Here is a 25,113-nt window from a genome sequence, read left to right as displayed (position 1 = left end):
TATTGTTAAATTCTCTGATGACACTGCTATCCTTAGCTTATTGTTTCGAGACCAAGACACAGTCTCCTACCATTCAGAAATTAAACAGTTTGTGGACTGGTGTGATGCTCACCATCTGATGGTTAACGTCATTAAAACAGAGGAGATGATATTTGACCCAAGATCAATCTGTGAACCTAATCCTGTACTTATTCATAACAAACCAATACGCCAGGTTACGTCATATAAGTATCTGGGTGTTTTTATTGATTGATTGATTACCTTCAGTCACTGTATGAAAAATCTGTGCTCAGGGAGGCAAATAAGATTCTGGATGATCCATCCCACATTCTGAATAAGGAAATAGAGTTGTTACCCTCAGGTAAACGATTTAGAATGCCGTACTGCAGGTTAAAGAGGTATAAAAACTCATTCATCCCAGCTGCCATTAAGATGCTAAACAGTAGCAAATGACGGTTACCTACTTGTATACTTTTTATCCCCACTGTGTTGTGCAATTATTATTATAAATTAATTTTTGTAATTTTCACGATACAGTGTAATGACGCATGTTTGTATTGTTTATATTCTGTGTATTTTTTATGTGGTACGTTGTAAGTGTGTGTCGCAGTGACTGTAGCCCAAGACAAATTTCCCCCCTGGGGGACATTAAAGTATATTTTATATTTATCTTTATCTTATCTACCACTGAGCTATACCCCCAAAGCCTCCCTGGATCATCGCCTCACACAAGATGACAGACTCAATTTTGAATAAAGTTTTTGGATATGACAAGCATGCCAGATACAAAAAAGAACCTCTCGAGAGGATGTGCCACTGAGTTACAATCACATACAGAATCTTTCTATATAGATATGTTTGCACTTACTCCTAATCTGCCAAATCCATAAGCGGCACTCAGATTTGAACCGTGGACCTCTTGATCTGCACTCAAATGCTCTACCACTGAACTATGCCCCCACATCTTTGCAGAAAAATGCTCTTTCATTAAGCTATACCCCTACAGACTTCTGTGCTTTGAGCCAAAGATTAAGTTAGATCCTACGATTCAACAATATCAAACATTGACTCCTTCACTGTAAACTCAGGTCTTTGGTTACTCCAAATCAGAATCAGCAACTCTACAACTCAAAACCTCCAAATAAGACAAGTCCAAAGGGGACACCCAGATTTGAACTGTGGACGACTTGATTACAGACTCACTTTGAAATCATGTCGTTGATTATGTCAAGCAAGAAAGATCCAAAATGTAGACCTACTGATCTGCAGACAAATGCTCTGTTGTTGAGCTATAACCCCGTACTGCAAGAGCACAAACCTCAAAAATGAATTTATGTCAAGGATTTGTTTATTCCTAATATGCCAAATTCAAATTAGGCACATGGAATGAACCTGGGACCTCTTAATCTGCAATCAAACGCCGTGCCATTGAGATATATCCCTGTACAGTATGAGCACAAAAAGGCAGGAAGATATGGCTACACATATTCCTAACATGCCAATTCCAAAGGGGGCACACAGATTTGAACCAGGGACCTCTTGATCTGCAGTCAAATGCTCTACCACTGAGCTATACCCCCACAGACTCCCTGGATCATAGCCTCACACAAGATGACAGACTCACTTTTGAATAAAGTTTTTGGACATGACAAGCATGCCAGATACAAAAAAGAACCTCTCGAGAGGATGTGCCACTGAGTTACTATTACATACAGAATCTTTCTATATAGCTATGTTTGCACTTATTCCTAATCTGCCAAATCCATAAACTGACTCGGATTTGAACCGAGGACCTCTTGATCTGCACTCAAATGCTCTACCACTGAACTATGCCCCGACATCTTTGCAGAAAAATGCTCTTTCATTAAGCCATACCCCTACAGACTTCTGTGTTTAGAGCCAAAGATTAAGTTTGATCCTACGATTCAACAATATCAAACATTGACTCCTTCACTGTAAACTTAGGTCTTTGGTTACTCAAAATCAGAATCAACAACTCTACAACTCAAACCCTCTAAATAAGACAAGTCCAAAGGAGACACCCAGATTTGAACTGTGGGCTACTTAATTACAGACTCACTTTGAAATCATGTCATTGATTATGTCAAGCAAGCCAGATCCAAAATGTAGACCTATTGATCTGCAGACAAATGCTCTGTTGTTGGGCTTTAACCCCGTACTGCATGAGCACAAACCTCAAAAATGAATTTATGTCAAGGATTTGTTTATTCCTAATATGCCAAGCTCAAATTAGGCACAGGGAATGAACCTGGGACCTCTTGATCTGCAATCAAACGCCGTGCCATTGAGATATAACCCCGTACAGTATGAGCAAAAAAAGGCAGGAAGATATGGCTACACATATTCCTAACATGCCAAATCCAAAGGGGGCATCCGGATTTGAACCGGGGACCTCTTGATCTGCAGTCAAATGCTCTACCACTGAGCTATACCCCCACAGCCTCCCTGGATCATCGCCTCACACAAAATGACAGACTCACTTTTGAATAAAGTTTTTGGATATGACAAGCATGCCAGATACAAAAAAGAACCTCTCGAGAGGATGTGCCACTGAGTTACAATCACATACAGAATCTTTCTATATAGATATGTTTGCTCTTATTCCTAATATGCCAAATCCATAAGCGGCACTCGGATTTGAGCCGTGGACCTTTTGATCTGCACTCAAATGCTCTACCACTTAACTATGCCCCCATATCTTTGCAGAAAAATGCTCTTTCATTAAGCTATACCCCTACAGACTTCTGTGCTTCGAGCCAAAGATTAAGTTAGATCCTACGATTCAACAATATCAAACATTGACTCCTTCACTGTAAACTCAGGTCTTTGGTTACTCCAAATCAGAATCAGCAACTCTACAACTCAAAACCTCCAAATAAGGCAAGTCCAAAGGAGACACCCAGATTTGAACTGTGGACGACTTGATTACAGACTCACTTTGAAATCATGTCGTTGATTATGTCAAGCAAGCCAGATCCAAAACGTAGACCTATTGATCTACAGACAAATGCTCTGTTGTTGAGCTATAACCCCGTACTACATGAGCACAAACCTCAAAAATGAATTTATTTATCCAAAGGGGGCATCCGGTTACAATCACATACAGAATCTTTCTATATAGATATGTTTGCACTTATTCCTAATCTATTTAACTTGATTTATTTCAAATGAGTGCAATATTGTTAATGGAAACACCTCTACTGTACAAAGCACGCTCAGTAGAGTCCATTCTTGTAAGTTTGGTCACATAATACTGTAGAATTTGCATAAAAATTTATGTCCACGGGTGCACTACGGAGGTCCCGCTGAATAAATTGTAAATGGACATTTTAAAAAAAAAAACCTCCCATTTGCCATTTATTCAGCACACCCTTCCTAATGGTTCCCTGGACAGATACATTTTAGCGATTTCGTGGTTGAAGTCTCATCGGATGTACTCTGCAAGCTCTGAGGAATCCATTTTTGTAAGTGTTGTCCCATAATACTGTAGAAATATGCATAGAGAATTTTGGATTTTGGTTAATTTCACCACAAGTGGTGCATGTTCACCAAAATGTCACAAATTTTAGGCAATAAAATATAAAGTTGCCTACGTGCTGGAATGTACAAAACCGATGACAAACATATGGTCAGACATACATACAGGGCCTTTCTTTAGAATAAATCAAGCAGGGGGCCTCTCCTCTCTAGGGAGGTATAAAAATTGTAATCATAAGGAAAAGTTTGACTATTGTGGAACCGCACCATGTAGTGTATATAAGGAGATACCAAATAACATTCGAGAGATTTCCTTGCAAGGACTCTCGGCGTTGTTTTCCATAAAATAAAGTCTTTTCTTCTGAGAGAAAACCACTGACTGAGTGTGATTCTTCTGAGAACTGGTAGACGAAACTACATCAGCAACTTTGCGGATTAAAAATTGGTCTCACTTTCATTATTAACCTCACAATATGTCAATTTTGTACCTTGACAGACCGACGATAGGCAGTTTTTCATGTCCCTTGAATGCATGCAACACTATTTATTTCTGTAAACCACACTGGCCAGATTATGGAAAGTGGCCCACAAGCTTGTGCCCAGTTAAAGCTGGCCAGTTCCCATATGGTCTAGCATTTAGGATTCCTGGTTTTCTCCCATGCGGCCAGGGGTCAACTCCCGGTATGGGAAAGCTTGAACTTTTTTGCTTCCCTCCTCGAAATGCCAGCACATCTTCCTTCACCAGAAGTGACTTTTTGGACAGCAGTAGAGCTACAGAACCCTGATAGGTTGAGGTTCCGATGTCTATGGGGAGTCATGTAACATGCTTCGGTATTGCCATTCATCACACAAGCTCTCGGATAAGCTCGGCAATTATCAGGGCTTACCTCCTGATAACAAGGTGAGAATAAGCAGACAGCAATGCTTGCCATAGTCACATCTAAAACCAACAACTCTGTAGCAATCAGGGGTCTTTAGTATTGGTGGGCCAGTGGCGCAATGGATAACGCGTTTGACTACGGATCTGAAGATTCTAGATCCGACTCTTGGCTGCAGGCTGGCAGCCAGTTGATTTTTGAATGAACAATTTCATCACTACTCTGTAACTGCTTCATTACTTTGAAGGGTGTAATGCCATGTGGTTTTGATGTCACGGGCTTGCCATTTTGAAGCCTTATCACTAATTGCCACCTGGAGATTGAGAATAAATTGTAATCTGCATTAAACTGAACGAGCGAATAATCAGCAACTTTGCGGATTAAAAATTGGTCTCACTTTCATTATTAACCTCACAATATGTCAATTTTGTACCTTGACAGACCGAAGATAGGCAGATTTTCATCTAGATAACGGTTGCAATGTGTGTTTTCAGATGCATGACACAAGTATTTTCACCTGGACAAGAGCTTAATTACCAGTTCAAGGTATCAATTCAGCAATCACAGGATCATAATATTGATGTACTCTGTTTGACAGAAACCTGGCTAAAACCTGATGATTACATTATTTTAAATGAGTCCACCCCCCAAGATCACTGTTATAAACATGAGCCGCGTCTAAAAGGCAAAGGTGGAAGTGTTGCTTCAATTTATAACAACGTTTTCAGGATTTCTCAGAGGGCAGGCTTCAAGTATAACTCGTTTGAAGTAATGGTGCTTCATATAACATTATCCAGAGAAACAAATTTTAATGATAAATCCCCTGTTATGTTTGTACTGGCTACTGTATACAGACCACCAGGGCACCATACAGACTTTATTAAAGAGTTTGGTGATTTTACATCCGAGTTAGTTCTGGATGCAGATAAAGTTTTAATAGTTGGTGATTTTAAAATCCATGTTGATAATTAAAAAGATGCATTGGGATCAGCATTTATAGACATTCTGAACTCTATTGGGGTTAGACAACACGTTTCAGGACCTACTCATTGTCAAATATCATACTCTAGATTCAATACTGTCTCATGGAATTGATGTTGATGGTGTTGAAATTATTCAGCCAAGTGATGATATCTCAGATCATTATTTAGTTCTGTGCAAACTTCATATAGCCAAAATTGTAAATTCTACTTCTTGTTACAAGTATGGAAGAACCATCACTTCTAACACAAAAGACTGCTTTTTAAGTTATCTTCCTGATGTAACCAAATTCCTTAGCATATCCAAAACCTCAGAACAACTTGATGACATTACAGAAACTATGGACTCTCTCTTTTCTAGCACTTTAAATAAAGTTGCTCCTTTACGCTTAAGGAAGGTTAAGGAAAACAGTTTGACACCATGGTATAATGAGCATACTCGCACCCTAAAGAGAGCAGCCCGAAAAATGGAGCGCAGCTGGAGGAAAACAAAACTAGAGGTATTTCGTATTGCTTGGCGGGAAAGTAACATATCCTACAGAAAATCATTAAAGACTGCTAGATCCGATTACTTTTCTTCTCTTTTAGAAGAAAACAAACATAACCCCAGGTATTTATTCAATACAGTGGCTAAATTAAAAAAAATAAAGCCTCAACAAGTGTTGACATTTCCCAACACCACAGCAGTAATGACTTTATGAACTACTTTACTTCTAAAATCGATACTATTAGAGATAAAATTGCAACCATTCAGCCGTCAGCTACAGTATCACATCAGACAGTGCACTATAGACCCCCTGAGGAACAGTTCCACTCATTCTCTACCATAGGAGAGGAAGAATTGTATAAACTTGTTAAATCATCTAAACCAACAACATGTATGTTAGACCCTATACCATCTAAGCTCCTAAAAGAGGTGCTTCCAGAAGTCATAGATCCTCTTCTGACTATTATTAATTCCTCATTGTCATTAGGATATGTCCCCAAAACCTTCAAACTGGCTGTTATTAAGCCTCTCATCAAAAAACCACAACTTGACCCCAAAGAACTAGTTAATTATAGACCAATCTCGAATCTCCCTTTTCTGTCCAAGATACTAGAAAAGGTGGTATCCTCACAATTATATTCCTTCTTAGAGAAAAATGGTATATGTGAGGATTTCCAGTCAGGATTTAGACCGTATCATAGTACTGAGACTGCTCTCCTTAGAGTTACAAATGATCTGCTCTTATCATCTGATCGTGGGTGTATCTCTCTATTAGTTTTATTGGATCTTAGTGCTGTGTTTGACACAATTGACCACAACACTCTTTTGCATAGACTTGAACACTTTGTTGGCATCAGTGGAAGTGCATTAGCATGGTTTAAATCGTACTTATATGACCGCCATCAGTTCGTAGCAGTGAATGAAGATGTATCCTATCGATCACAAGTGCAGTATGGAGTACCTCAAGGCAAAAATACAGCACATCTTCCTGCCCCAGATGTCGAGGTTCTGTCTAACACTTTGCCCCTTCGATAGCTCAGCTGGTAAAGTGGAGGACTGTAGGTTGGAGTCTTGGCAATCCTTAGGTTGCTGGCTCGAAGGAGGTCTTTTTTTCAAGTGCTCACCATTTTTTTTGGTTTGGAGCTGGCTTTCTCGCAGCTGTTAGCAGAGCTTGAATTCGCAGTCCACAATTGGAAGCCAAAAGAGCTTTCCCTGACCGGGAATCGAACCCAGGCCGCGGCGGTGAGAGCGCCGAATCCTAACCACTAGACCAACAGGGAGGGGCTGGTGGGCTGGTGGGCTGTTGTGCTGGTGGGCTGATGTGCTGGTGGGCTGTTGGGCTTACCTCCTGAAAACAAGGTGAGAATAAGCAGACAGCAATGCTTTCCACTTTCACATCTAAAACCAAAAACTCTGTAGCAATCAAGGGTTTTTACTATTGGTGGGCCAGTGGCGCAATGGATAACGCGTCTGACTACGGATCAGAAGATTCTAGGTTTGACTCCTAGCTGGCTCGCTCTGTGCTTGTTTTTCTCCGGCTTATTTTGTTGTTTTGTTTTTTTTCTCTTCTCCAAAATCCAGAAGAAAAGGCAAATCTTCAGGCATTCTTCTTTTTTCCCAAAAAAGACATATTCTGCACACCCTTTACGATGTCTAGGGAAGACACGGACATGCTTTGGTATTGCCATTCGTCTCACAAGCACTCCGACAAGCTCGGCGATTAAAGGGGAAATAAACTGCATGCTGGCAGCCAGTTGATTTTCGAATGAACACTTTCATCGCTACTCTGTAACTGCTTCATTACTTTGAAGGGTGTAATGCCATGTTTTTTTGATGTCACGGGTTTGCCATTTTGAAGCCTTATCACTAATTGCCACCTGGACATTGAGAATAAATTGTAATCTGCATTAAACTGAATGGGCGAATAATCAGCAACTTTGAGGATAAAAAATTGGTCTCACTTTCATTATTAACCTCACAATATGTCAATTTTGTACCTTGACAGACCGATGATAGGCAGATTTTCATCTAGATAACGGTTGCAATGTGTGTTTTCAGATGCATGACACAAGTATTTTCACCTGGACAAGAGCTTAATTACCAGTCGCAGACCTAAAGCAACAGGCCACTACAAGATCCTGCGCCCACACTGACCACATGTATGGAAAGTGCGCCACTGGCCAGTTTAAGGTGTCCAAATCCCATATGGTCTAGTGGTTAGGATTCCTAGTTTTCACCCAGGCGGCCCGGGTTCGACTCCCAGTATGGGAACGCATGATTCTTTTTGCTTCCCTCCTCAAAAATCCAGCACATCTTCCTGCACCAGATGTCGAGGTTCTGTCTAACACTTTGCCCCTTCGATAGCTTAGCTGGTAGAGTGGAGAACTGTAGGTTGGAGTGTTGGCAATCCTTAGGTCGCTGGTTCGACTCCGGCTCGAAGGAGGTCTTTTTTTCAAGTGCTCACCATTTTTTTTGGTTTGGAGCTGGCTCTCTCGCAGCTGTTAGCAGAGCTTGAATTCGCAGTCCACAAATGGAAGCCAAAAGAGCTTTCCCTAACCGGGAATCGAACACAGGCCGCGGCGGTGAGAGCACCGAATCCTAACCACTAGACCACCAGGGAGGGGCTGGTGGGCTGGTGGGCTGGCAGGCTTACCTCCTGATAACAAGGTGAGAATAAGCAGACAGCAATGCTTGCCACTGTCACATCTAAAACCAACAACTCTGTAGCAATCAGGGGTCTTTACTATTGGTGGGCCAGTGGTGCAATGGATAGCGCGTCTGACTACGGATCAGAAGATTCTAGGTTCGACTCCTGGCTGGCTTGCTCTGTGCTTGCTTTTCTCCGGCTTATTTTGTTGTTGTGTTTTTTTTCTCTTCTCCAAATCCAGAAGAAAAGGCAAATCTTCAGGCATTCTTCTTTTTTTCCAAAAAAGACATATTCTGCACACCCTTTCCGATGTCTAGGGAAGACACAGACATGCTTCGGTATTGCCATTCGTCTCACAAGCACTCCGACAAGCTCGGCGATTATAGGGGAAATAAACTGCAGGCTGGCAGCCAGTTGATTTTCGAATGAACAATTTCATCGCTACTCTGTAACTGCTTCATTACTTTGAAGGGTATAATGCCATGTGGTTTTAATGTTATGGGATTGCCATTTTGAAGCCTTATCACTAATTGCCACCTGGACATTTAGAATAAGTTGTAAACTGAGTTAAACTGAAGGAGCGAATAATCAGCAACTTTGCAGATTAAAAATTGGTCTCACTTTCATTGTTACCCTCACAATGTCATTTTTGTACCTTGACAGAGTGACAATAGGCATTTTTCCTCCAGATAACGTTTGCCGTTTGTGTTTTCAAATGGATGGCAGACGTATTTTCACCTGGAAAAGAGCTTAATTACCAGTTCGAGGTATCAATTCAGCAATCATAGAAATCTGCCCAAATAAACTGAACTCCCGGGGTGAGTAAAAAAAACAGATCCCTTGAATGCATACAACACTATATAATTCAGAAAACCGTCCTTTTGGATAATTCTTGTTTTGCCAAATTATTATCACATTGTTAAAGTCGCAGACCTAAAGCAACAGGCCACTACAAGATCCTGCACCCACACTGACCACATGTATGGAAAGTGTGCCACTGGCCAGTTTAAGGTGTCCAAATCCCATATGGTCTAGCGGTTAGGATTCCTGGTTTTCACCCAGGCGGCTTGGGTTCGTCTCCCGGTATGGGAACGCATGCTTCTTTTTGCTTCCCTCCTCAAAAATCCAGCACATCTTCCTGCACCAGGTTGGAGTGTTGGCAATCCTTAGGTCGCTGGTTCGACTCCGGCTTGAAGGAGGTCTTTTTTTCAAGTGCTCACCATTTTTTTGGTTTGGAGCTGGCTTTCTCGCAGCTGTTAGCAGAGCTTGAATTTGCAGTCCACAATTGGAAGCCAAAAGAGCTTTCCCTGACCGGGAATCGAACACAGGCCGCGGCGGTGAGAACACCGAATCCTAACCACTAGACCACCAGGGAGGGACTGGTGGGCTGGTGGGCTGGTAGGCTTACCTCCTGATAACAAGGTGAGAATAAGCAGACAGCAATGCTTGCCACTGTCACATCTAAAACCAACAAGTCTGTAGCAATCGGGAGTCTCTACTATCGGTGGGCCAGTGGCGCAATGCATAACGTGTCTCACTATGGATCAGAAGATTCTAGGTTCGACTCCTGGCTGGCTTGCTCTGTGCTTGTTTTTCTCCGGCTTATTTTGTTGTTGTGTTTTTTTTTTCCTTCTCCAAAATCTAGAAGTAAAGGCAAATCTCCAGGCATTCTTCTTTTTTTCCAAAAAAGACATATTCTGCACACCCATTCCGATGTCTAGGGGGGACACGGACATGCTTCGGTATTGCCATTCGTATGTCAATTTTGGACCTTGACAGACTGACGATAGACAGTTTTTCATCCAGACAACGGTTGCAATGTGTGTTTTCAGATGCATGACACAAGTATTTTCACCTGGACAAGAGCTTAATTACCAGTTCAAGGTATCAATTCAGCAATCACAGGACTCTGGCCAAAAAACTGAACTCCCGGGGTGAGTCAACAAACATGACCCTTGAATTCATGTAACACCATTTATTTCTGTAAACCACACTGGCCAGATTTAATGAAAGTGGCCCACAAGCTTGTGCCCAGTTAAAGCTGGCCAGTTCCCATATGGTCTAGCAGTTAGCATTCCTGGATTTCTCCCATGCAGCCAGGGGTCGACTCCCGTGATGGGAAAGCTTGATCTTTTTTGCTTCTCTCCTCAAAAAGCCAGCACATCTTCCTGCACCAGAAGTGACTTTTTGGACAAAAGTAGAGCTACAGAACCCTGATAGATTGAGGTTCTGATGTCTATGGGGAGTCGCGTAACATGCTTCGGTATTGCCATTCATCACACAAGCACTCCGACAAGCTCGGCGATTAAAGGGGAAATAAACTGCAGGCTGGCAGCCAGTTGATTTTCGAATGAACAATTTCATCGCTACTCTGTAACTGCTTCATTACTTTGAAGGGTGTAATGCCATGTTGTTTTGATGTCACGGGCTTGCCATTTTGAAGCCTTATCACTAATTGCCACCTGGACATTGAGAATAAATTGTAATCTGCATTAAACTGAACGAGCGAATAATCAGCAACTTTGTGGATAAAAAAACTTTCATTATTACCACAATAACTTTGTGGTCTCACTTTCATTATTAACCTCACAATATGTCAATTTTGTACCTTGACAGACCGATGATAGGCAGATTTTCATCTAGATAACGGTTGCAATGTGTGTTTTCAGATGCATGACACAAGTATTTTCACCTGGACAAGAGCTTAATTACCAGTTCAAGGTATCAATTCAGCAATCACAGGAATCTGCCCCAAAAAAACTGAACCCCCGGGGTGAGTAAAAAAAACAGATCCCTTGAATGCATACAACACTATATAATTCAGAAAACCGTCCTTTTGGATAATTCTTGTTTTGACAAATTATTATCACATTGTTACAGTCGCAGACCTAAAGCAACAGGCCACTACAAGATCCTGCGCCCACACTGACCACATGTATGGAAAGTGCGCCACTGGCCAGTTTAAGGTGTCCAAATACCATATGGTCTAGCAGTTAGGATTCCTGGTTTTAACCCAGGCGGCCCGGGTTCGACTCCCGGTATGGGAACGCATGCTTCTTTTTGCTTCCCTCCTCAAAAATCCAGCACATCTTCCTGCACCAGATGTCGAGGTTCTGTCTAACACTTTGCCCCTTCGGTAGCTTAGCTGGTAGAGTGGAGGACTGTAGGTTGGAGTCTTGGCAATCCTTAGGTCGCTGGCTCGAAGGAGGTCTTTTTTTCAAGTGCTCACCATTTTTTTTTGGTTTGGAGCTGGCTCTCTCGCAGCTGTTAGCAGAGCTTGAATTCGCAGTCCACAATTGGAAGCCAAAATAGCTTTCCCTGACCGGAAATCGAACCCAGGACACGGCGGTGAGAGCGCCGAATCCTAACCACTAGACCACCAGGGAGGGGCTGTTGGGCTGGTGGGCTGGTGGTCTGTTGGGCTGGTAGGCTTACCTCCTGATAACAAGGTGAGAATAAGCAGACAGCAATGCTTGCCACTGTCACATCTAAAACCAACAACTCTGTAGCAATCGGGAGTCTCTACTATCGGTGGGCCAGTGGTGCAATGGATAACGTGTCTGTATACGGATCAGAAGATTCTAGGTTCGACTCCTGGCTGACTCACTCTGTGCTTGTTTTTCTCCGGCTTATTTTGTTGTTGTGTTTTTTTTTTTTCTCCAAAATCTAGAAGAAAAGGCAAATCTCCAGGCATTCTTCTTTTTTTCCAAAAAAGACATATTCTGCACACCCATTCCGATGTCTAGGGGAGACACAGACATGCTTCGGTATTGCCATTCGTATGTCAATTTTGGACCTTGACAGACCGACGATAGACAGTTTTTCATCTAGATAACGGTTGTAATGTGTGTTTTTAGATGCATGACACAAGTATTTTCACCTGGACAAGAGCTTAATTACCAGTTCAAGGTATCAATTCAGCAATCACAGGACTCTGGCCAAAAAACTGAACCCTTGGGGTGAGTCAACAAACATGTCCCTTGAATGCATGTAACACTATTCATTTCTGTAAACCACACTGGCCAGATTTAATGAAAGTGGCCCACAAGCTTGATCCCAGTTAAAGCTGGCCAGTTCCCGTATGGTCTAGCAGTTAGCATTCCTGGATTTCTCCCATGCAGCCAGGGGTCGACTCCCGTGATGGGAAAGCTTGATCTTTTTTGCTTCTCTCCTCAAAAAGCCAGCACATCTTCCTGCACCAGAAGTGACTTTTTGGACAAAAGTAGAGCTACAGAACCCTGATAGATTGAGGTTCTGATGTCTATGGGGAGTCGCGTAACATGCTTCGGTATTGCCATTCATCACACAAGCACTCCGACAAGCTCGGCGATTAAAGGGGGAATAAACTGCAGGCTGGCAGCCAGTTGATTTTCGAATGAACAATTTCATCGCTACTCTGTAACTGCTTCATTACTTTGAAGGGTGTAATGCCATGTTGTTTTGATGTCACGGGCTTGCCATTTTGAAGCCTTATCACTAATTGCCACCTGGACATTGAGAATAAATTGTAATCTGCATTAAACTGAACGAGCGAATAATCAGCAACTTTGTGGATAAAAAAACTTTCATTATTACCACATTAACTTTGTGGTCTCACTTTCATTATTAACCTCACAATATGTCAATTTTGTACCTTGACAGACCGATGATAGGCAGATTTTCATCTAGATAACGGTTGCAATGTGTGTTTTCAGATGCATGACACAAGTATTTTCACCTGGACAAGAGCTTAATTACCAGTTCAAGGTATCAATTCAGCAATCACAGGAATCTGCCCAAAAAAAACTGAACCCCCGGGGTGAGTAAAAAAAACAGATCCCTTGAATGCATACAACACTATATAATTCAGAAAACCGTCCTTTTGGATAATTCTTGTTTTGACAAATTATTATCACATTATTACAGTCGCAGACCTAAAGCAACAGGCCACTACAAGATCCTGCGCCCACACTGACCACATGTATGGAAAGTGCGCCACTGGCCAGTTTAAGGTGTCCAAATACCATATGGTGTAGCAGTTAGGATTCCTGGTTTTAACCCAGGCGGCCCGGGTTCGACTCCCGGTATGGGAACGCATGCTTCTTTTTGCTTCCCTCCTCACAAATCCAGCACATCTTCCTGCACCAGATGTCGAGGTTCTGTCTAACACTTTGCCCCTTCGATAGCTTAGCTGGTAGAGTGGAGGACTGTAGGTTGGAGTCTTGGCAATCCTTAGGTCGCTGGCTCGAAGGAGGTCTTTTTTTCAAGTGCTCACCATTTTTTTTTGGTTTGAAGCTGGCTCTCTCGCAGCTGCTAGCAGAGCTTGAATTCGCAGTCCACAATTGGAAGCCAAAATAGCTTTCCCTGACCGGAAATTGAACCCAGGCCACGGCGGTGAGAGCGCCGAATCCTAACCACTAGACCACCAGGGAGGGGCTGGTGGGCTGGTGGGCTGGTGGTCTGTTGGGCTGGTAGGCTTACCTCCTGATAACAAGGTGAGAATAAGCAGACAGCAATGCTTGCCACTGTCACATCTAAAACCAACAACTCTGTAGCAATCGGGAGTCTCTACTATCGGTGGGCCAGTGGCGCAATGGATAACGTGTCTGACTACGGATCAGAAGATTCTAGGTTCGACTCCTGGCTGACTCACTCTGTGCTTGTTTTTCTCCGGCTTATTTTGTTGTTGTGTTTTTTTTTTCTCCAAAATCTAGAAGAAAAGGCAAATCTCCAGGCATTCTTCTTTTTTTCCAAAAAAGACATATTCTGCACACCCATTCCGATGTCTAGGGGAGACACAGACATGCTTCGGTATTGCCATTCGTATGTCAATTTTGGACCTTGACAGACCGACGATAGACAGTTTTTCATCTAGATAACGGTTGTAATGTGTGTTTTTAGATGCATGACACAAGTATTTTCACCTGGACAAGAGCTTAATTACCAGTTCAAGGTATCAATTCAGCAATCACAGGACTCTGGCCAAAAAACTGAACCCCCGGGGTGAGTCAACAAACATGTCCCTTGAATGCATGTAACACCATTTATTTCTGTAAACCACACTGGCCAGATTTAATGAAAGTGGCCCACAAGCTTGTGCCCAGTTAAAGCTGGCCAGTTCCCATATGGGCTAGCAGTTAGGATTCCTGGATTTCTCCCATGCAGCCAGGGGTCGTCTCCCGTGATGGGAAAGCTTGATCTTTTTTGCTTCTCTCCTCAAAAAGCCAGCACATCTTCCTGCACCAGAAGTGACTTTTTGGACAGCAGTAGGGCTACAGAACCCTGATAGATTGAGGTTCCAATGTCTATGGGGAGTCGCGTAACATGCTTCGGTATTGCCATTAATCACAAAAGCTCTCAGATAAGCTCAGCGATTAACGTGGTAATAAAATGCAGGCTGGTGGGCCAGTTGATTCTAGATTGAACAATTTCATCTCTACTCTGTAACTGCTTTACTACTTTGAAGGGTGTAATGCCATGTGGTTTTGATGTCATGGGCTTGCCATTTTGAAGCCTTATCATTAATTGCCACCTGGACATTGAGAATAAGTTGTAAACTGATTTAACCTGAAGGAGCGAATAAGCAGCAACTTTGCCGATTAAAAATTTGTCTCACTTTCATTTTTACCCTCAAAATGTCATTTTTTGTACCTTGACAGAGTGACGATAGGCAGTTTTTCCTCTAGATAACGGTTGCAGTGTGTCTTTTCTAATGGATGACACAAGTATTTTCAACTGGAAAAGAGCTTAATTACCAGTTCGATGTACCAATTCAGCAATCACAGGAATCTGCCCAAAAAAACTGAACCCCCGGGGGCAGTAAAAAAAACAGATCCCTTGAATGCATACAACACTATGTAATTCAGAAAACCGTCCTTTTGGATAATTCTTGTTTTGCCAAATTATTATCACATTGTTACAATCGTAGACCTAAAGCAACAGGCCACTACAAGATTCTGCGCCCACACTGACCACATGTATGGAAAGTGCGCCAATGGCCAATTTAAGGTGTCCAAATCCCAAATGGTCTAGTGGTTAGGATTCCTGGTTTTCACCCAGACAGCCTGGGTTCGACTCCTGGTATGGGAAAGCTTGATCTTTTTTGCTTCTCTCCTCAAAAAGCCAGCACATCTTCCCGCACCAGAAGTGACTTTTTGGACAGCAGTAGTACTACAGAACCCTTAGCTTCTGATAGGTTCGAACCTACTCATCCATGCTGGCCAGGGTTCACCCTCCGCGGCTAGAGAAGGCAGCTCGAGATGGGTGGAAGTCGGAAAATTTTTTTTAGGATGAGGAGTAGAGAAAACACTTGTACTGTACTCAGGGCACTCAGAGGAATCCATTTATGTACGTTTCTTCCCATAATACTGTAGAAATATGCATAGAAAAAATGTTGGATTTTGGTTAATTTCACCACAAGTGGTGCATGTTCACCAAAATGTCACAAACTTTGCCAAGCTGTAACTCCGCCAGAACGGGGCCAAACTGCACCAAACTCGATAAAAGTACTTGCGCTGTAAAAACTATTAAGACTGTGTCTGTTCCCCGAATAGTGAGGTCAAAATATAATGTAGGATCTAGAAAATATCTTAAATATCTTACCCAGAAAACAGGATACAGGTTTAACTCTTTTGAAATACTTCTGCTAAATGTTACACTGTCAGACATGCAAAAGAAATCTAATGTATCTCTTGCTCTGGCTACTGTGTATAGACCACCAGGGCCGTATACAGAATTCCTAAAAGAATTTGCAGATTTCCTCTCAGACCTTCTAGTTACAGTTGATAAGGCGCTAATCATGGGAGATTTTAATATTCACGTTGATAATGCAAATGATACATTAGGACTTGCGTTTACTGACCTAATAAACTCCTTTGGAGTCAAGCAAAATGTCACCGGGCCCACTCATCGTTTTAATCATACACTAGATTTACTTATATCGCATGGAATCGATCTTACTGCTATAGATATTGTACCCCAAAGTGATGATATTACAGACCATTTCCTTGTATCGTGCATGCTGCGTATAACTGATATTAACTATATGTCTCAGCGTTACCGTCTGGGCAGAACTATTGTTCCAGCCACCAAAGAAAGATTCGCAAATAACCTGCCTGATCTATCTCAACTGCTATTTGTACCCAAAAATACACATGAATTAGACGAAATTCCTGATAACATGGGCACTATTTTCTCTAATACATTAGAAGCTGTTGCCCCCATCAAATTGAAAAAGGTTAGAGAAAAACGTACCGTGCCATGGTATAACAGTAATACTCACTCTCTCAAGAAAGTAACTCGTAGTCTTGAATGCAAATGGAGAAAAACTAACTTGGAATTTTTTAGAATTGCATGGAAAAACAGTATGTCCAGCTATAGACAGGCTCTAAACCTGCTAGGGCAGAGCATATACACAAACTCATTGAAAATAACCAAAACTATCCAAAGTGTACTATCCTAGTGTACTGGCAAATTATAGGCCTATTTCAAATCTTCCATTTATGTCTAAAATTTTAGAAAAAGTTGTGTCTGCTCAATTGAGCACCTTCCTGCATAAAAATGATCTGTATGAAGAATTTCAGTCAGGTTTTAGGCCCCACCATAGCACAGAAACTGCACTTGTTAAAATTACAAATGACCTGCTCCTTGCGTCAGATCAAGGCTGCATCTCATTTCTAGTCTTACTTGATCTTAGTGCTGTGTTCGACACCATAGTTCATGACATACTCATAGATCGATTACAAAACTATACAGGTATTCAAGGGCAGGCTCTAAGATGGTTTAGATCCTACCTGTCCGATCGCTACCATTTTGTTTACTTAAATGGGGTGTCATCTCATTTATCATCAGTAAAATATGGAGTGCCACAAGGATCCGTCCTAGGTCCCCTTCTATTTTCAATATACATGTTGCCCCTTGGTAATATTATTAGAAAATACGGAATTAGCTTCCACTGTTATGCTGATGATACTCAGCTATATATCTCAACAAGACCAGATGAAACTTCCCAATTATCTAAGCTAACAGAGTGTGTTAAAAATGTAAAAGATTGGATGACAAATAATTTTCTCCAATTAAATTCGGATAAGACAGAGATATTAATTATTGGACCAAAAAACACTACACAGAATCTTGTAGATTACAATCTGCAACTAGACGGATGTACTGTTACTTCCTCTACAGTCAGAAATCTGGGTGTTATATTAGACAGCAATTTGTCTTTTGAAAATCATATTTCCAATGTTACAAAAACTGCATTCTTCCATCTTAGAAACATTGCCAAGCTACAAAACATGTTATCTGTTTCTGATGCAGAAAAGCTAGTTCATGCATTCATGACCTCTAGACTGGACTATTGTAATGCACTTCTAGGTGGTTGTCCTGCTTTGTCAATTAACAAGCTACAGGTAGTCCAAAATGCAGCAGCTATAGTCCTTACGAGGTCAAGAAAATATGATCATATTACCCCAATTTTACAGTCTCTGCACTGGCTACCTATTAAGTTCCGTATCAGTTACAAATTATCATTACTTACCTATAAGGCCCTAAATGGTTTAGCTCCTGCGTACCTAACTAGCCTTCTACCACGCTACAATCCATCACGCACCCTAAGGTCACAAAACGCTGGACTTTTGGTAGTTCCTAGGATAGCAAATTCCACTAAAGGAGGTAGAGCTTTCTCACATTTGGCTCCCAAAACCTGGAATAGCCTTCCTGATAATGTTCGGGGTTCAGACACACTCTCTCCGATTAAATCTAGATTAAAAACACATCTCTTTCGCCAAGCATACGAATAATGTATCTTTTAAATTGTGAGTGTAGTTGCCTCTGATCAAATATGCATTTTTATTCTTTAGCTTGGGTTAAACTAATTTTACTTTGTTGGATCAGCAGCTATGCTAATGATGTCTCTATTTTGTTTCTATGTTTTGCCACGGGATTTACATCCCGTGGTAACTAGGATTTACACAAGCTCCAGTCTGGATCCAGAACACCTGAGAAGAGATGATGCTGACCCTCAGAGGACCCCAGATGATCCTAACCTTGAATCAACAAACAGAACTAACAATTATTGCTACATGTGTGACTGCATCATATAATAATAACTATTAATTAATAATATTGATAGTTCATCGTCTAGCTGACTATGTCTTGTATTATTATTATTATTTTTTTTTTTTTCTAAAATCCTGTCAAACGTGCACAAACTACTAGCTACTACTAAATATTGTAGAAACATAATTTTCTGTAAAGTTGCTTTGTAACGATTTGTATTGTAAAAAGTGCTATACAAATAAACTTGAATTGAATTGAATTGAACATATTCCTAACATGCCAAATCCAAAGGGGGCATCCGGATTTAAACCAGGGACCTCTTGATCTGCAGTCAAATGCTCTACCACTGAGCTATACCCCCACAGAGTCCCTAGATCATAGCCTAACACAAGATGACAGACTCACTTTTGAATAAAGTTTTTGGATATGACAAGCATGCCAGATACAAAAAAAGAACCTCTCGAGAGGATGTGCCACTGAGTTACAATCACATACAGAATCTTTCTATATAGCTATGTTTGCACTTATTCCTAATTTGCCAAATCCATAAACTGACTCGGATTTGAACCGAGGACCTCTTGATCTGCACTCAAATGCTCTACACACTGAACTACGCCCCGACATCTTTGCAGAAAAATGCTCTTTCATTAAGCCATACCCCTACAGACGTCTGTGTTTAGAGCCAAATATTAAGTTAGATCCTACGATTCAACAATATCAAACATTGACTCCTTCACTGTAAACTTAGGTCTTTGGTTACTCAAAATCAGATTCAACAACTCTACAACTCAAACCCTCTAAATAAGACAAGTCCAAAGGAGACACCCAGATTTGAACTGTGGACGACTTGATTACAGACTCACTTTGAAATCATGTCGTTGATTATGTCAAGCAAGCCAGATCCAAAACGTAGACCTATTGATCTGCAGACAAATGCTCTGTTGTTGAGCTATAACCCAGTACTGCAAGAGCACAAACATCAAAAATGAATTTATGTCAAGGATTTGTTTATTCCTAATATGCCAAGCTCAAATTAGGCACAGGGAATGAACTTGGGACCTCTTGATCTGCAATCAAACGCCGTGCCATTGAGATATAACCCTGTACAGTATGAGCAAAAAAAGGCAGGAAGATATGGCAACACATATTCCTAACATGCCAAATCCAAAGGGGGCATCCGGATTTGAACCGGGGACCTCTTGATCTGCAGTCAAATGCTCTACCACTGAGCTATACCCCCACAGACTCCCTGGACCATAGCCTCACACAAGATGACAGACTCACTTTTGAATAAAGTTTATGGAAATGACAAGCATGCCAAATACAAAAAAGATCCTCTCGAGAGGATGCACCACTGAGTTACAATCACATAGAATCTTTCTATATAGATATGTTTGCACTTATTCCTAAACTGCCAAATCCACAAGGGGCACCCAGATTTGAACCAGGGACCTTTTAATCTGCAGTCAAATGCTCTACCACTGAACTACACCCCCACATCTTTGCAGAAAAATGCTCTTTCATTGAGCCATACCCCCACAGACTTCTGTGCTTAGAGCCAAAGATTAAGTTAGATCCTACGATTCAATAATATCAAACATTGACTGCTTCACTGTAAACTCAGGTCTTTGGTTACTCCAAATCAAAATCAGCAACTCTACAACTCAAAACCTCCAAATAAGACAAGTCCAAAGGGGACATCCAGATTTGAACTGTGGACGACTTGATTACAGACTCACTTTGAATTAATGTCGTTGATTATGTCAAGCAAGCCAGATCCAAAATGTAGACCTATTGATCTGCAGACAAATGCTCTGTCGTTGAGCTATAACCCCGTACTGCATGAGCACAAATCTCAAAAATGAATTTATTTCAAGGATTTGTTTATTCCTCATATGCCAAGCCCAAATTAGGCACATGGAATGAACCTGGGACCTCTTGATCTGCAATCAAACGCCGTGCCATTGAGATATAACCCCGTACAGTATGAGCACAAAAAGGCAGGAAGATATGGCAACACATATTCCTAACATGCCAAATCCAAAAGGGGCACCCGGATTTGAACCGGGGACCTTTTAATCTGCACTCAAATGCTCTACCACTGAGATATACCCCTACAGACTACCTGGATCATAGCCTCACACAAGATGACAGACTCACTTTTGAATGAAGTTTTTGGATATGACAAGCATGCCAGATACAAAAAAGAACCTCTCGAGAGGATGTGCCACTGAGTTACAATCACATACAGAATCTTTCTATATAGATATGTTTGCACTTATTCCTAATCTGCCAAATCCATAAGCGGCACTCGGATTTGAACCGAGGACCTCTTGATCTGCACTCAAATGCTCTACCACTGAACTATGCCCCCACATCTTTGCAGAAAAATGCTCTTTCATTAAGCCATACCCCTACAGAATTCTGTGCTTCGAGCCAAAGATTAAGTTAGATCCTTCGATTCAACAATATATAACATTGACTCCTTCACTGTAAACTCAGGTCTTTAGTTACTCCAAATCAAAATCAGCAACTCTACAACTCAAAACCTCCAAATAAGACAAGTCCAAAGGGGACACCCAGATTTGAACTGTGGACGACTTGATTACAGACTCATCCGACCTGTTCTCCCTGTAAGCGTATTGATGAGGGTCCACATTGACATCAATTATATCCTTCATGTGAGCCATAACCAGCCTTTCAAAGCATTTCATGATTATCGGTGTCAGAGCCACTGGACGGAAATCATTCATGCATGTCACGGCCGAGCATTTGGGAACGGGAATAATAGTTGATGTCTTGAGACACACTGGCACCACAGCTTGGGAGAGTGACCTGTTAAAGATGTCAGTTAGCACTTCAGCCAGTTCATGAGCACAGTCCTTCAAAACCCTGCCGGGGATATTATCTGGACCTGCTGCTTTGCGTGTGTTAATTCTCAGCAGGGTTCTTCTTACATCCTCAGTGGACACACTAAAAGGCAGTTCACCTGGGTGGAGTGTAAGTCCAGAGAAGGGAGGGGCATTTGTTGTCTCAAAGCGGGCATAAAATGCATTCAAGGCATCGGGAAGAGATGGATCCTGAGGGCAAACAGTGTCTCTTTTACTATAAGCAGTGATGCTCTTGATGCCCTTCCACATGCTCCGGGAGTCATTGGTGGAGAAGTGACCCTGTATTTTATGTGCATATTTAGCCTTTGCTCTCTTGATCCCCCCCTCTAAATCCCTCCTCGCCGTTCTCAGTGTAAGTGCGTCCCCTGTCCTAAAGGCTAAGTCCCGTGCCTTTAGAAGACACCGCACCTCTCCATTCAACCAGGGTTTCTGATTTGGACAGATAGTGATCTTCCTGGTAGTGGTGACATCATCAATACATTTACTGATGTAGCCACAGACAGATGATGCATATTCTTCTAGGTCCACCCCACCAACGCTGGTTGCTGCTTCTCGGAAAATCTGCCAGTTGGTGCGTTCAAAGCAGTCCTGGAGGATGAGGTTGGCTCCACTTGGCCACACCGTGATGGTTTTAACTGTGGGCTTGATGTCTTTCAGCAAAGGGCGATGAGCAGGAACCAGCAAGATGGAAATGTGGTCAGAAAACCCCAAGTGTGAGAGCGGGGCACCGCTCTGTATGCATCCCGTCTGTTAGTATACACACGGTCCAGCGTGTTATTCCCCCTGGTTTCTATGGAGACGTGTTGGTGGAACCGTGGCAGAATATCCGTCAAATTGACATGATTAAAATCACCAGCTACCACAAAAAAGCCTCGGGATGTTTGTTCTGTAACGCACCAATATGGTCATGAAGTTCCCCGAGAGCCATACTAATGTTAGCACCCGGGGGGATATATACAGCCACAATAAACACAACTGTGAACTCGCGAGGCAAATAGTGTGGTCGGCATTTCAATGTCAGGTATTCCACCGCCTCAGAACAGTGGCTGCTTACCGGAGAGCAGTTTATACACCAGCCTTTGTTTATGTAAACACAGAGTCCTCCTCCGCGAGTTTTCCCCGAGAGATGGTTTCGATCAGCTCGGAAGAGTAGCAACCCATCAATATGGTAAACTGAGTCTGGGATGTTGTTACATAGCCATGTCTCCGTTAACAGAAATACACAACAGTTTCTCATTTCCTTATAGCTGCTTAGTCTGAGGCGCATTAAGTCCATCTTGTTGTCAAGCGAGCGGACGTTTGCCAGAAAAAGCATTGGAAACATGGGTCTATTATTAGCCTTTAGCCTGGCTATCAGACCAGCCCGCTTACCCCTCTTCTGCCTTCTTGCACACCACTTCCTCCTTCCCTTTAACCGGTGTGTATCGCTCCTCCACCTCGCTATGTTCAGAAGCTTTAGCCTGCCCAACGTTGCTTTAAGCTGTGGTTTAATCGTTATATTGATATTATTAAGTTTAAGAAGTCCAGATAAACTGTACTTTACCACACTATTCCTCGTGTTGGTATTGCTAAAAGGGATTTGTAATACGCACGCCGGTAACTGAGAGGCCGCTGCACTGTTGCGCGCCACCATATTAAGTGAAGGACTTTTTTTTTTTTTGTGAAGGATCACATAGAATCTTTCTATATAGATATGTTTGCACTTATTCCTAAACTGCCAATTCCACAAGGGGCACCCGGATTTGAACCAGGGACCTCATGATCTGCAGTCAAATGCTCTACCACTCAACTATACCCCCACATCTTTGCAGAAAAATGCTCTTTCATTAAGCCATACCCCTAAAGACTTCTGTGCTTAGAGCCAAAGATTAAGTTAGATCCTACGATTCAACAATATCAAACATTGACTGCTTCACTGTAAACTCAGGTCTTTGGTTACTCCAAATCAGAATCAGCAACTCTACAACTCAAAACCTCCAAATAAGACAAGTCCAAAGGGGACACCCAGATTTGAACTGTGGACGACTTGATTACAGACTCACTTTGAAATCATGTCGTTGATTATGTCAAGCAAGCCAGATCCAAAATGTAGACCTATTGATCTGCAGACAAATGCTCTGTTGTTGAGCTATAACCCTGTACTGCATGAGCACAAACCTCAAAAATGAATTTATGTCAAGGATTTGTTTATACCTAATATGCCAAGCCCAAATTAGGCACATGGAATGAACCTGGGACCTTCCTAAAAGGCAGGAAGATATGGCTACACATATTCCTAACATGCCAAATGCAAAGGAGGCACCCAGATTTGAACCGGGGACCTCTTGATCTGCAATCAAATGCTCTACCACTGAACTATATCCCCACAGACTCCCTGGATCATAGCCTCACACAAGATGACAGACTCACTTTTGAATAAAGTTTTTGGATATGACAAGCATGCCAGATAGAAAAAAGAACCTCTCGAGAGGATGTGCCATTGAGTTACAATCACATTCAGAATCTTTCTAAATAGATATGTTTGCACTTATTCCTAATCTGCCAAATCCATAAGCGGCACTCGGATTTGAATCGTGGACCTCTTGATCTGCACTCAAATGCTCTACCACTTAACTATGCCCCCACATATTTGCAGAAAAATGCTCTTTCATTAAGCCATACCCCTACAGACTTCTGTGCTTCGAGCCAAAGATTAAGTTAGATCCTACGATTCAACAATATCAAACATTGACTCCTTCACTGTAAACTCAGGTCTTTGGTTACTCCAAATCAGAATCAGCAACTCTACAACTCAAAACCTCCAAATAAGACAAGTCCAAAGGGGACACCCAGATTTGAACTGTGGACGACTTGATTACAGACTCACTTTGAAATCATGTCGTTGATTATGTCAAGCAAGCCAGATCCAAAATGTAGACCTATTGATCTGCAGAAAAATGCTCTGTTGTTGAGCTATAACCCCGTACTACATGAGCACAAACCTCAAAAATGAATTTATTTATCCAAAGGGGGCATCCGGTTACAATCAGATACAGAATCTTTCGATATAGATATGTTTGCACTTATTCCTAATCTATTTAACTTGATTTATTTCAAATGAGTGCAATATTGTTAATGGAAACACCTCTACTGTACAAAGCACGCTCATTAGAGTCCATTCTTGTAAGTTTGGTCACATAATACTGTAGAATTTGCATAAAAATTTATGTCCACGGGAGCACTACGGAGGTCCCGCTGAATAAATTGTAAATGGACATTTAAAAAAAAAAAAAACCCTCCCATTTGCCATTTATTCAGCACACCCTTCCTAATGGTTCCCTGGACAGATAAATTTTAGCGATTTCGTGGTTGAAGTCTCATCAGATGTACTCTGCAAGCTCCGAGGAATCCATTTTTGTAAGTTTTGTCCCATAATACTGTAGAAATATGCATAGAGAAAATGTTGGATTTTGGTTAATTTCACCATAAGTGGTGCATGTTCACCAAAATGTCACAAATTTTAGGCAATAAAATAGAAAGTTGCCTACGTGCTGGAATGTACAAAACCGATGACAAACATATGGTCAGACATACATACAGGGCCTTTCTTTAGAATAAATCAAGCAGGGGGCCTCTCCTCTCTAGGGAGGTATAAAAATTGTAATCATAAGGAAAAGTTTGACTATTGTGGAACCGCACCATATAGTGTATATAAGGA

The 25,113-nt window shown here is 41.7% G+C and overlaps 17 non-coding genes across 17 annotated transcripts; 4 read left to right on the top strand and 13 right to left on the bottom strand.

The window, feature by feature from the left end:
• Positions 1–1,508: 1,508 nt before the first annotated feature.
• On the bottom strand, positions 1,509–1,580 carry trnac-gca (transfer RNA cysteine (anticodon GCA)). The gene has a single exon. It is a non-coding gene; the product is annotated as a tRNA-Cys (tRNA).
• An 805-nt stretch (positions 1,581–2,385) lies between these two features.
• Positions 2,386–2,457, bottom strand: trnac-gca (transfer RNA cysteine (anticodon GCA)). The gene has a single exon. It is a non-coding gene; the product is annotated as a tRNA-Cys (tRNA).
• A 4,594-nt stretch (positions 2,458–7,051) lies between these two features.
• Positions 7,052–7,123, bottom strand: trnae-cuc (transfer RNA glutamic acid (anticodon CUC)). The gene has a single exon. It is a non-coding gene; the product is annotated as a tRNA-Glu (tRNA).
• A 163-nt stretch (positions 7,124–7,286) lies between these two features.
• Positions 7,287–7,359, top strand: trnar-acg (transfer RNA arginine (anticodon ACG)). The gene has a single exon. It is a non-coding gene; the product is annotated as a tRNA-Arg (tRNA).
• Positions 7,360–8,042: 683 nt separating this feature from the next.
• Positions 8,043–8,114, top strand: trnae-uuc (transfer RNA glutamic acid (anticodon UUC)). The gene has a single exon. It is a non-coding gene; the product is annotated as a tRNA-Glu (tRNA).
• Positions 8,115–8,391: 277 nt separating this feature from the next.
• Positions 8,392–8,463, bottom strand: trnae-cuc (transfer RNA glutamic acid (anticodon CUC)). The gene has a single exon. It is a non-coding gene; the product is annotated as a tRNA-Glu (tRNA).
• A 131-nt stretch (positions 8,464–8,594) lies between these two features.
• trnar-acg (transfer RNA arginine (anticodon ACG)) lies at positions 8,595–8,667 on the top strand. Its single transcript has one exon. It is a non-coding gene; the product is annotated as a tRNA-Arg (tRNA).
• Positions 8,668–9,793: 1,126 nt separating this feature from the next.
• On the bottom strand, positions 9,794–9,865 carry trnae-cuc (transfer RNA glutamic acid (anticodon CUC)). Its single transcript has one exon. It is a non-coding gene; the product is annotated as a tRNA-Glu (tRNA).
• A 1,939-nt stretch (positions 9,866–11,804) lies between these two features.
• trnae-cuc (transfer RNA glutamic acid (anticodon CUC)) lies at positions 11,805–11,876 on the bottom strand. The gene has a single exon. It is a non-coding gene; the product is annotated as a tRNA-Glu (tRNA).
• Positions 11,877–13,829: 1,953 nt separating this feature from the next.
• Positions 13,830–13,901, bottom strand: trnae-cuc (transfer RNA glutamic acid (anticodon CUC)). The gene has a single exon. It is a non-coding gene; the product is annotated as a tRNA-Glu (tRNA).
• A 147-nt stretch (positions 13,902–14,048) lies between these two features.
• trnar-acg (transfer RNA arginine (anticodon ACG)) lies at positions 14,049–14,121 on the top strand. The gene has a single exon. It is a non-coding gene; the product is annotated as a tRNA-Arg (tRNA).
• Positions 14,122–18,814: 4,693 nt separating this feature from the next.
• Positions 18,815–18,886, bottom strand: trnac-gca (transfer RNA cysteine (anticodon GCA)). The gene has a single exon. It is a non-coding gene; the product is annotated as a tRNA-Cys (tRNA).
• An 807-nt stretch (positions 18,887–19,693) lies between these two features.
• trnac-gca (transfer RNA cysteine (anticodon GCA)) lies at positions 19,694–19,765 on the bottom strand. The gene has a single exon. It is a non-coding gene; the product is annotated as a tRNA-Cys (tRNA).
• Positions 19,766–19,949: 184 nt separating this feature from the next.
• Positions 19,950–20,021, bottom strand: trnac-gca (transfer RNA cysteine (anticodon GCA)). The gene has a single exon. It is a non-coding gene; the product is annotated as a tRNA-Cys (tRNA).
• Positions 20,022–20,569: 548 nt separating this feature from the next.
• trnac-gca (transfer RNA cysteine (anticodon GCA)) lies at positions 20,570–20,641 on the bottom strand. The gene has a single exon. It is a non-coding gene; the product is annotated as a tRNA-Cys (tRNA).
• Positions 20,642–20,827: 186 nt separating this feature from the next.
• trnac-gca (transfer RNA cysteine (anticodon GCA)) lies at positions 20,828–20,899 on the bottom strand. The gene has a single exon. It is a non-coding gene; the product is annotated as a tRNA-Cys (tRNA).
• A 2,810-nt stretch (positions 20,900–23,709) lies between these two features.
• trnac-gca (transfer RNA cysteine (anticodon GCA)) lies at positions 23,710–23,781 on the bottom strand. The gene has a single exon. It is a non-coding gene; the product is annotated as a tRNA-Cys (tRNA).
• Between the last annotated feature and the right edge of the window lie 1,332 nt (positions 23,782–25,113).

Source organism: Carassius carassius, chromosome 38 (assembly GCF_963082965.1).
Source record: "Carassius carassius chromosome 38, fCarCar2.1, whole genome shotgun sequence".
Taxonomy (NCBI): Eukaryota; Metazoa; Chordata; class Actinopteri; order Cypriniformes; family Cyprinidae; genus Carassius; species Carassius carassius.
The sequence above is the reverse complement of the archived record's forward strand: the minus strand, read 5'-3'. Positions and strand labels throughout refer to the sequence as shown.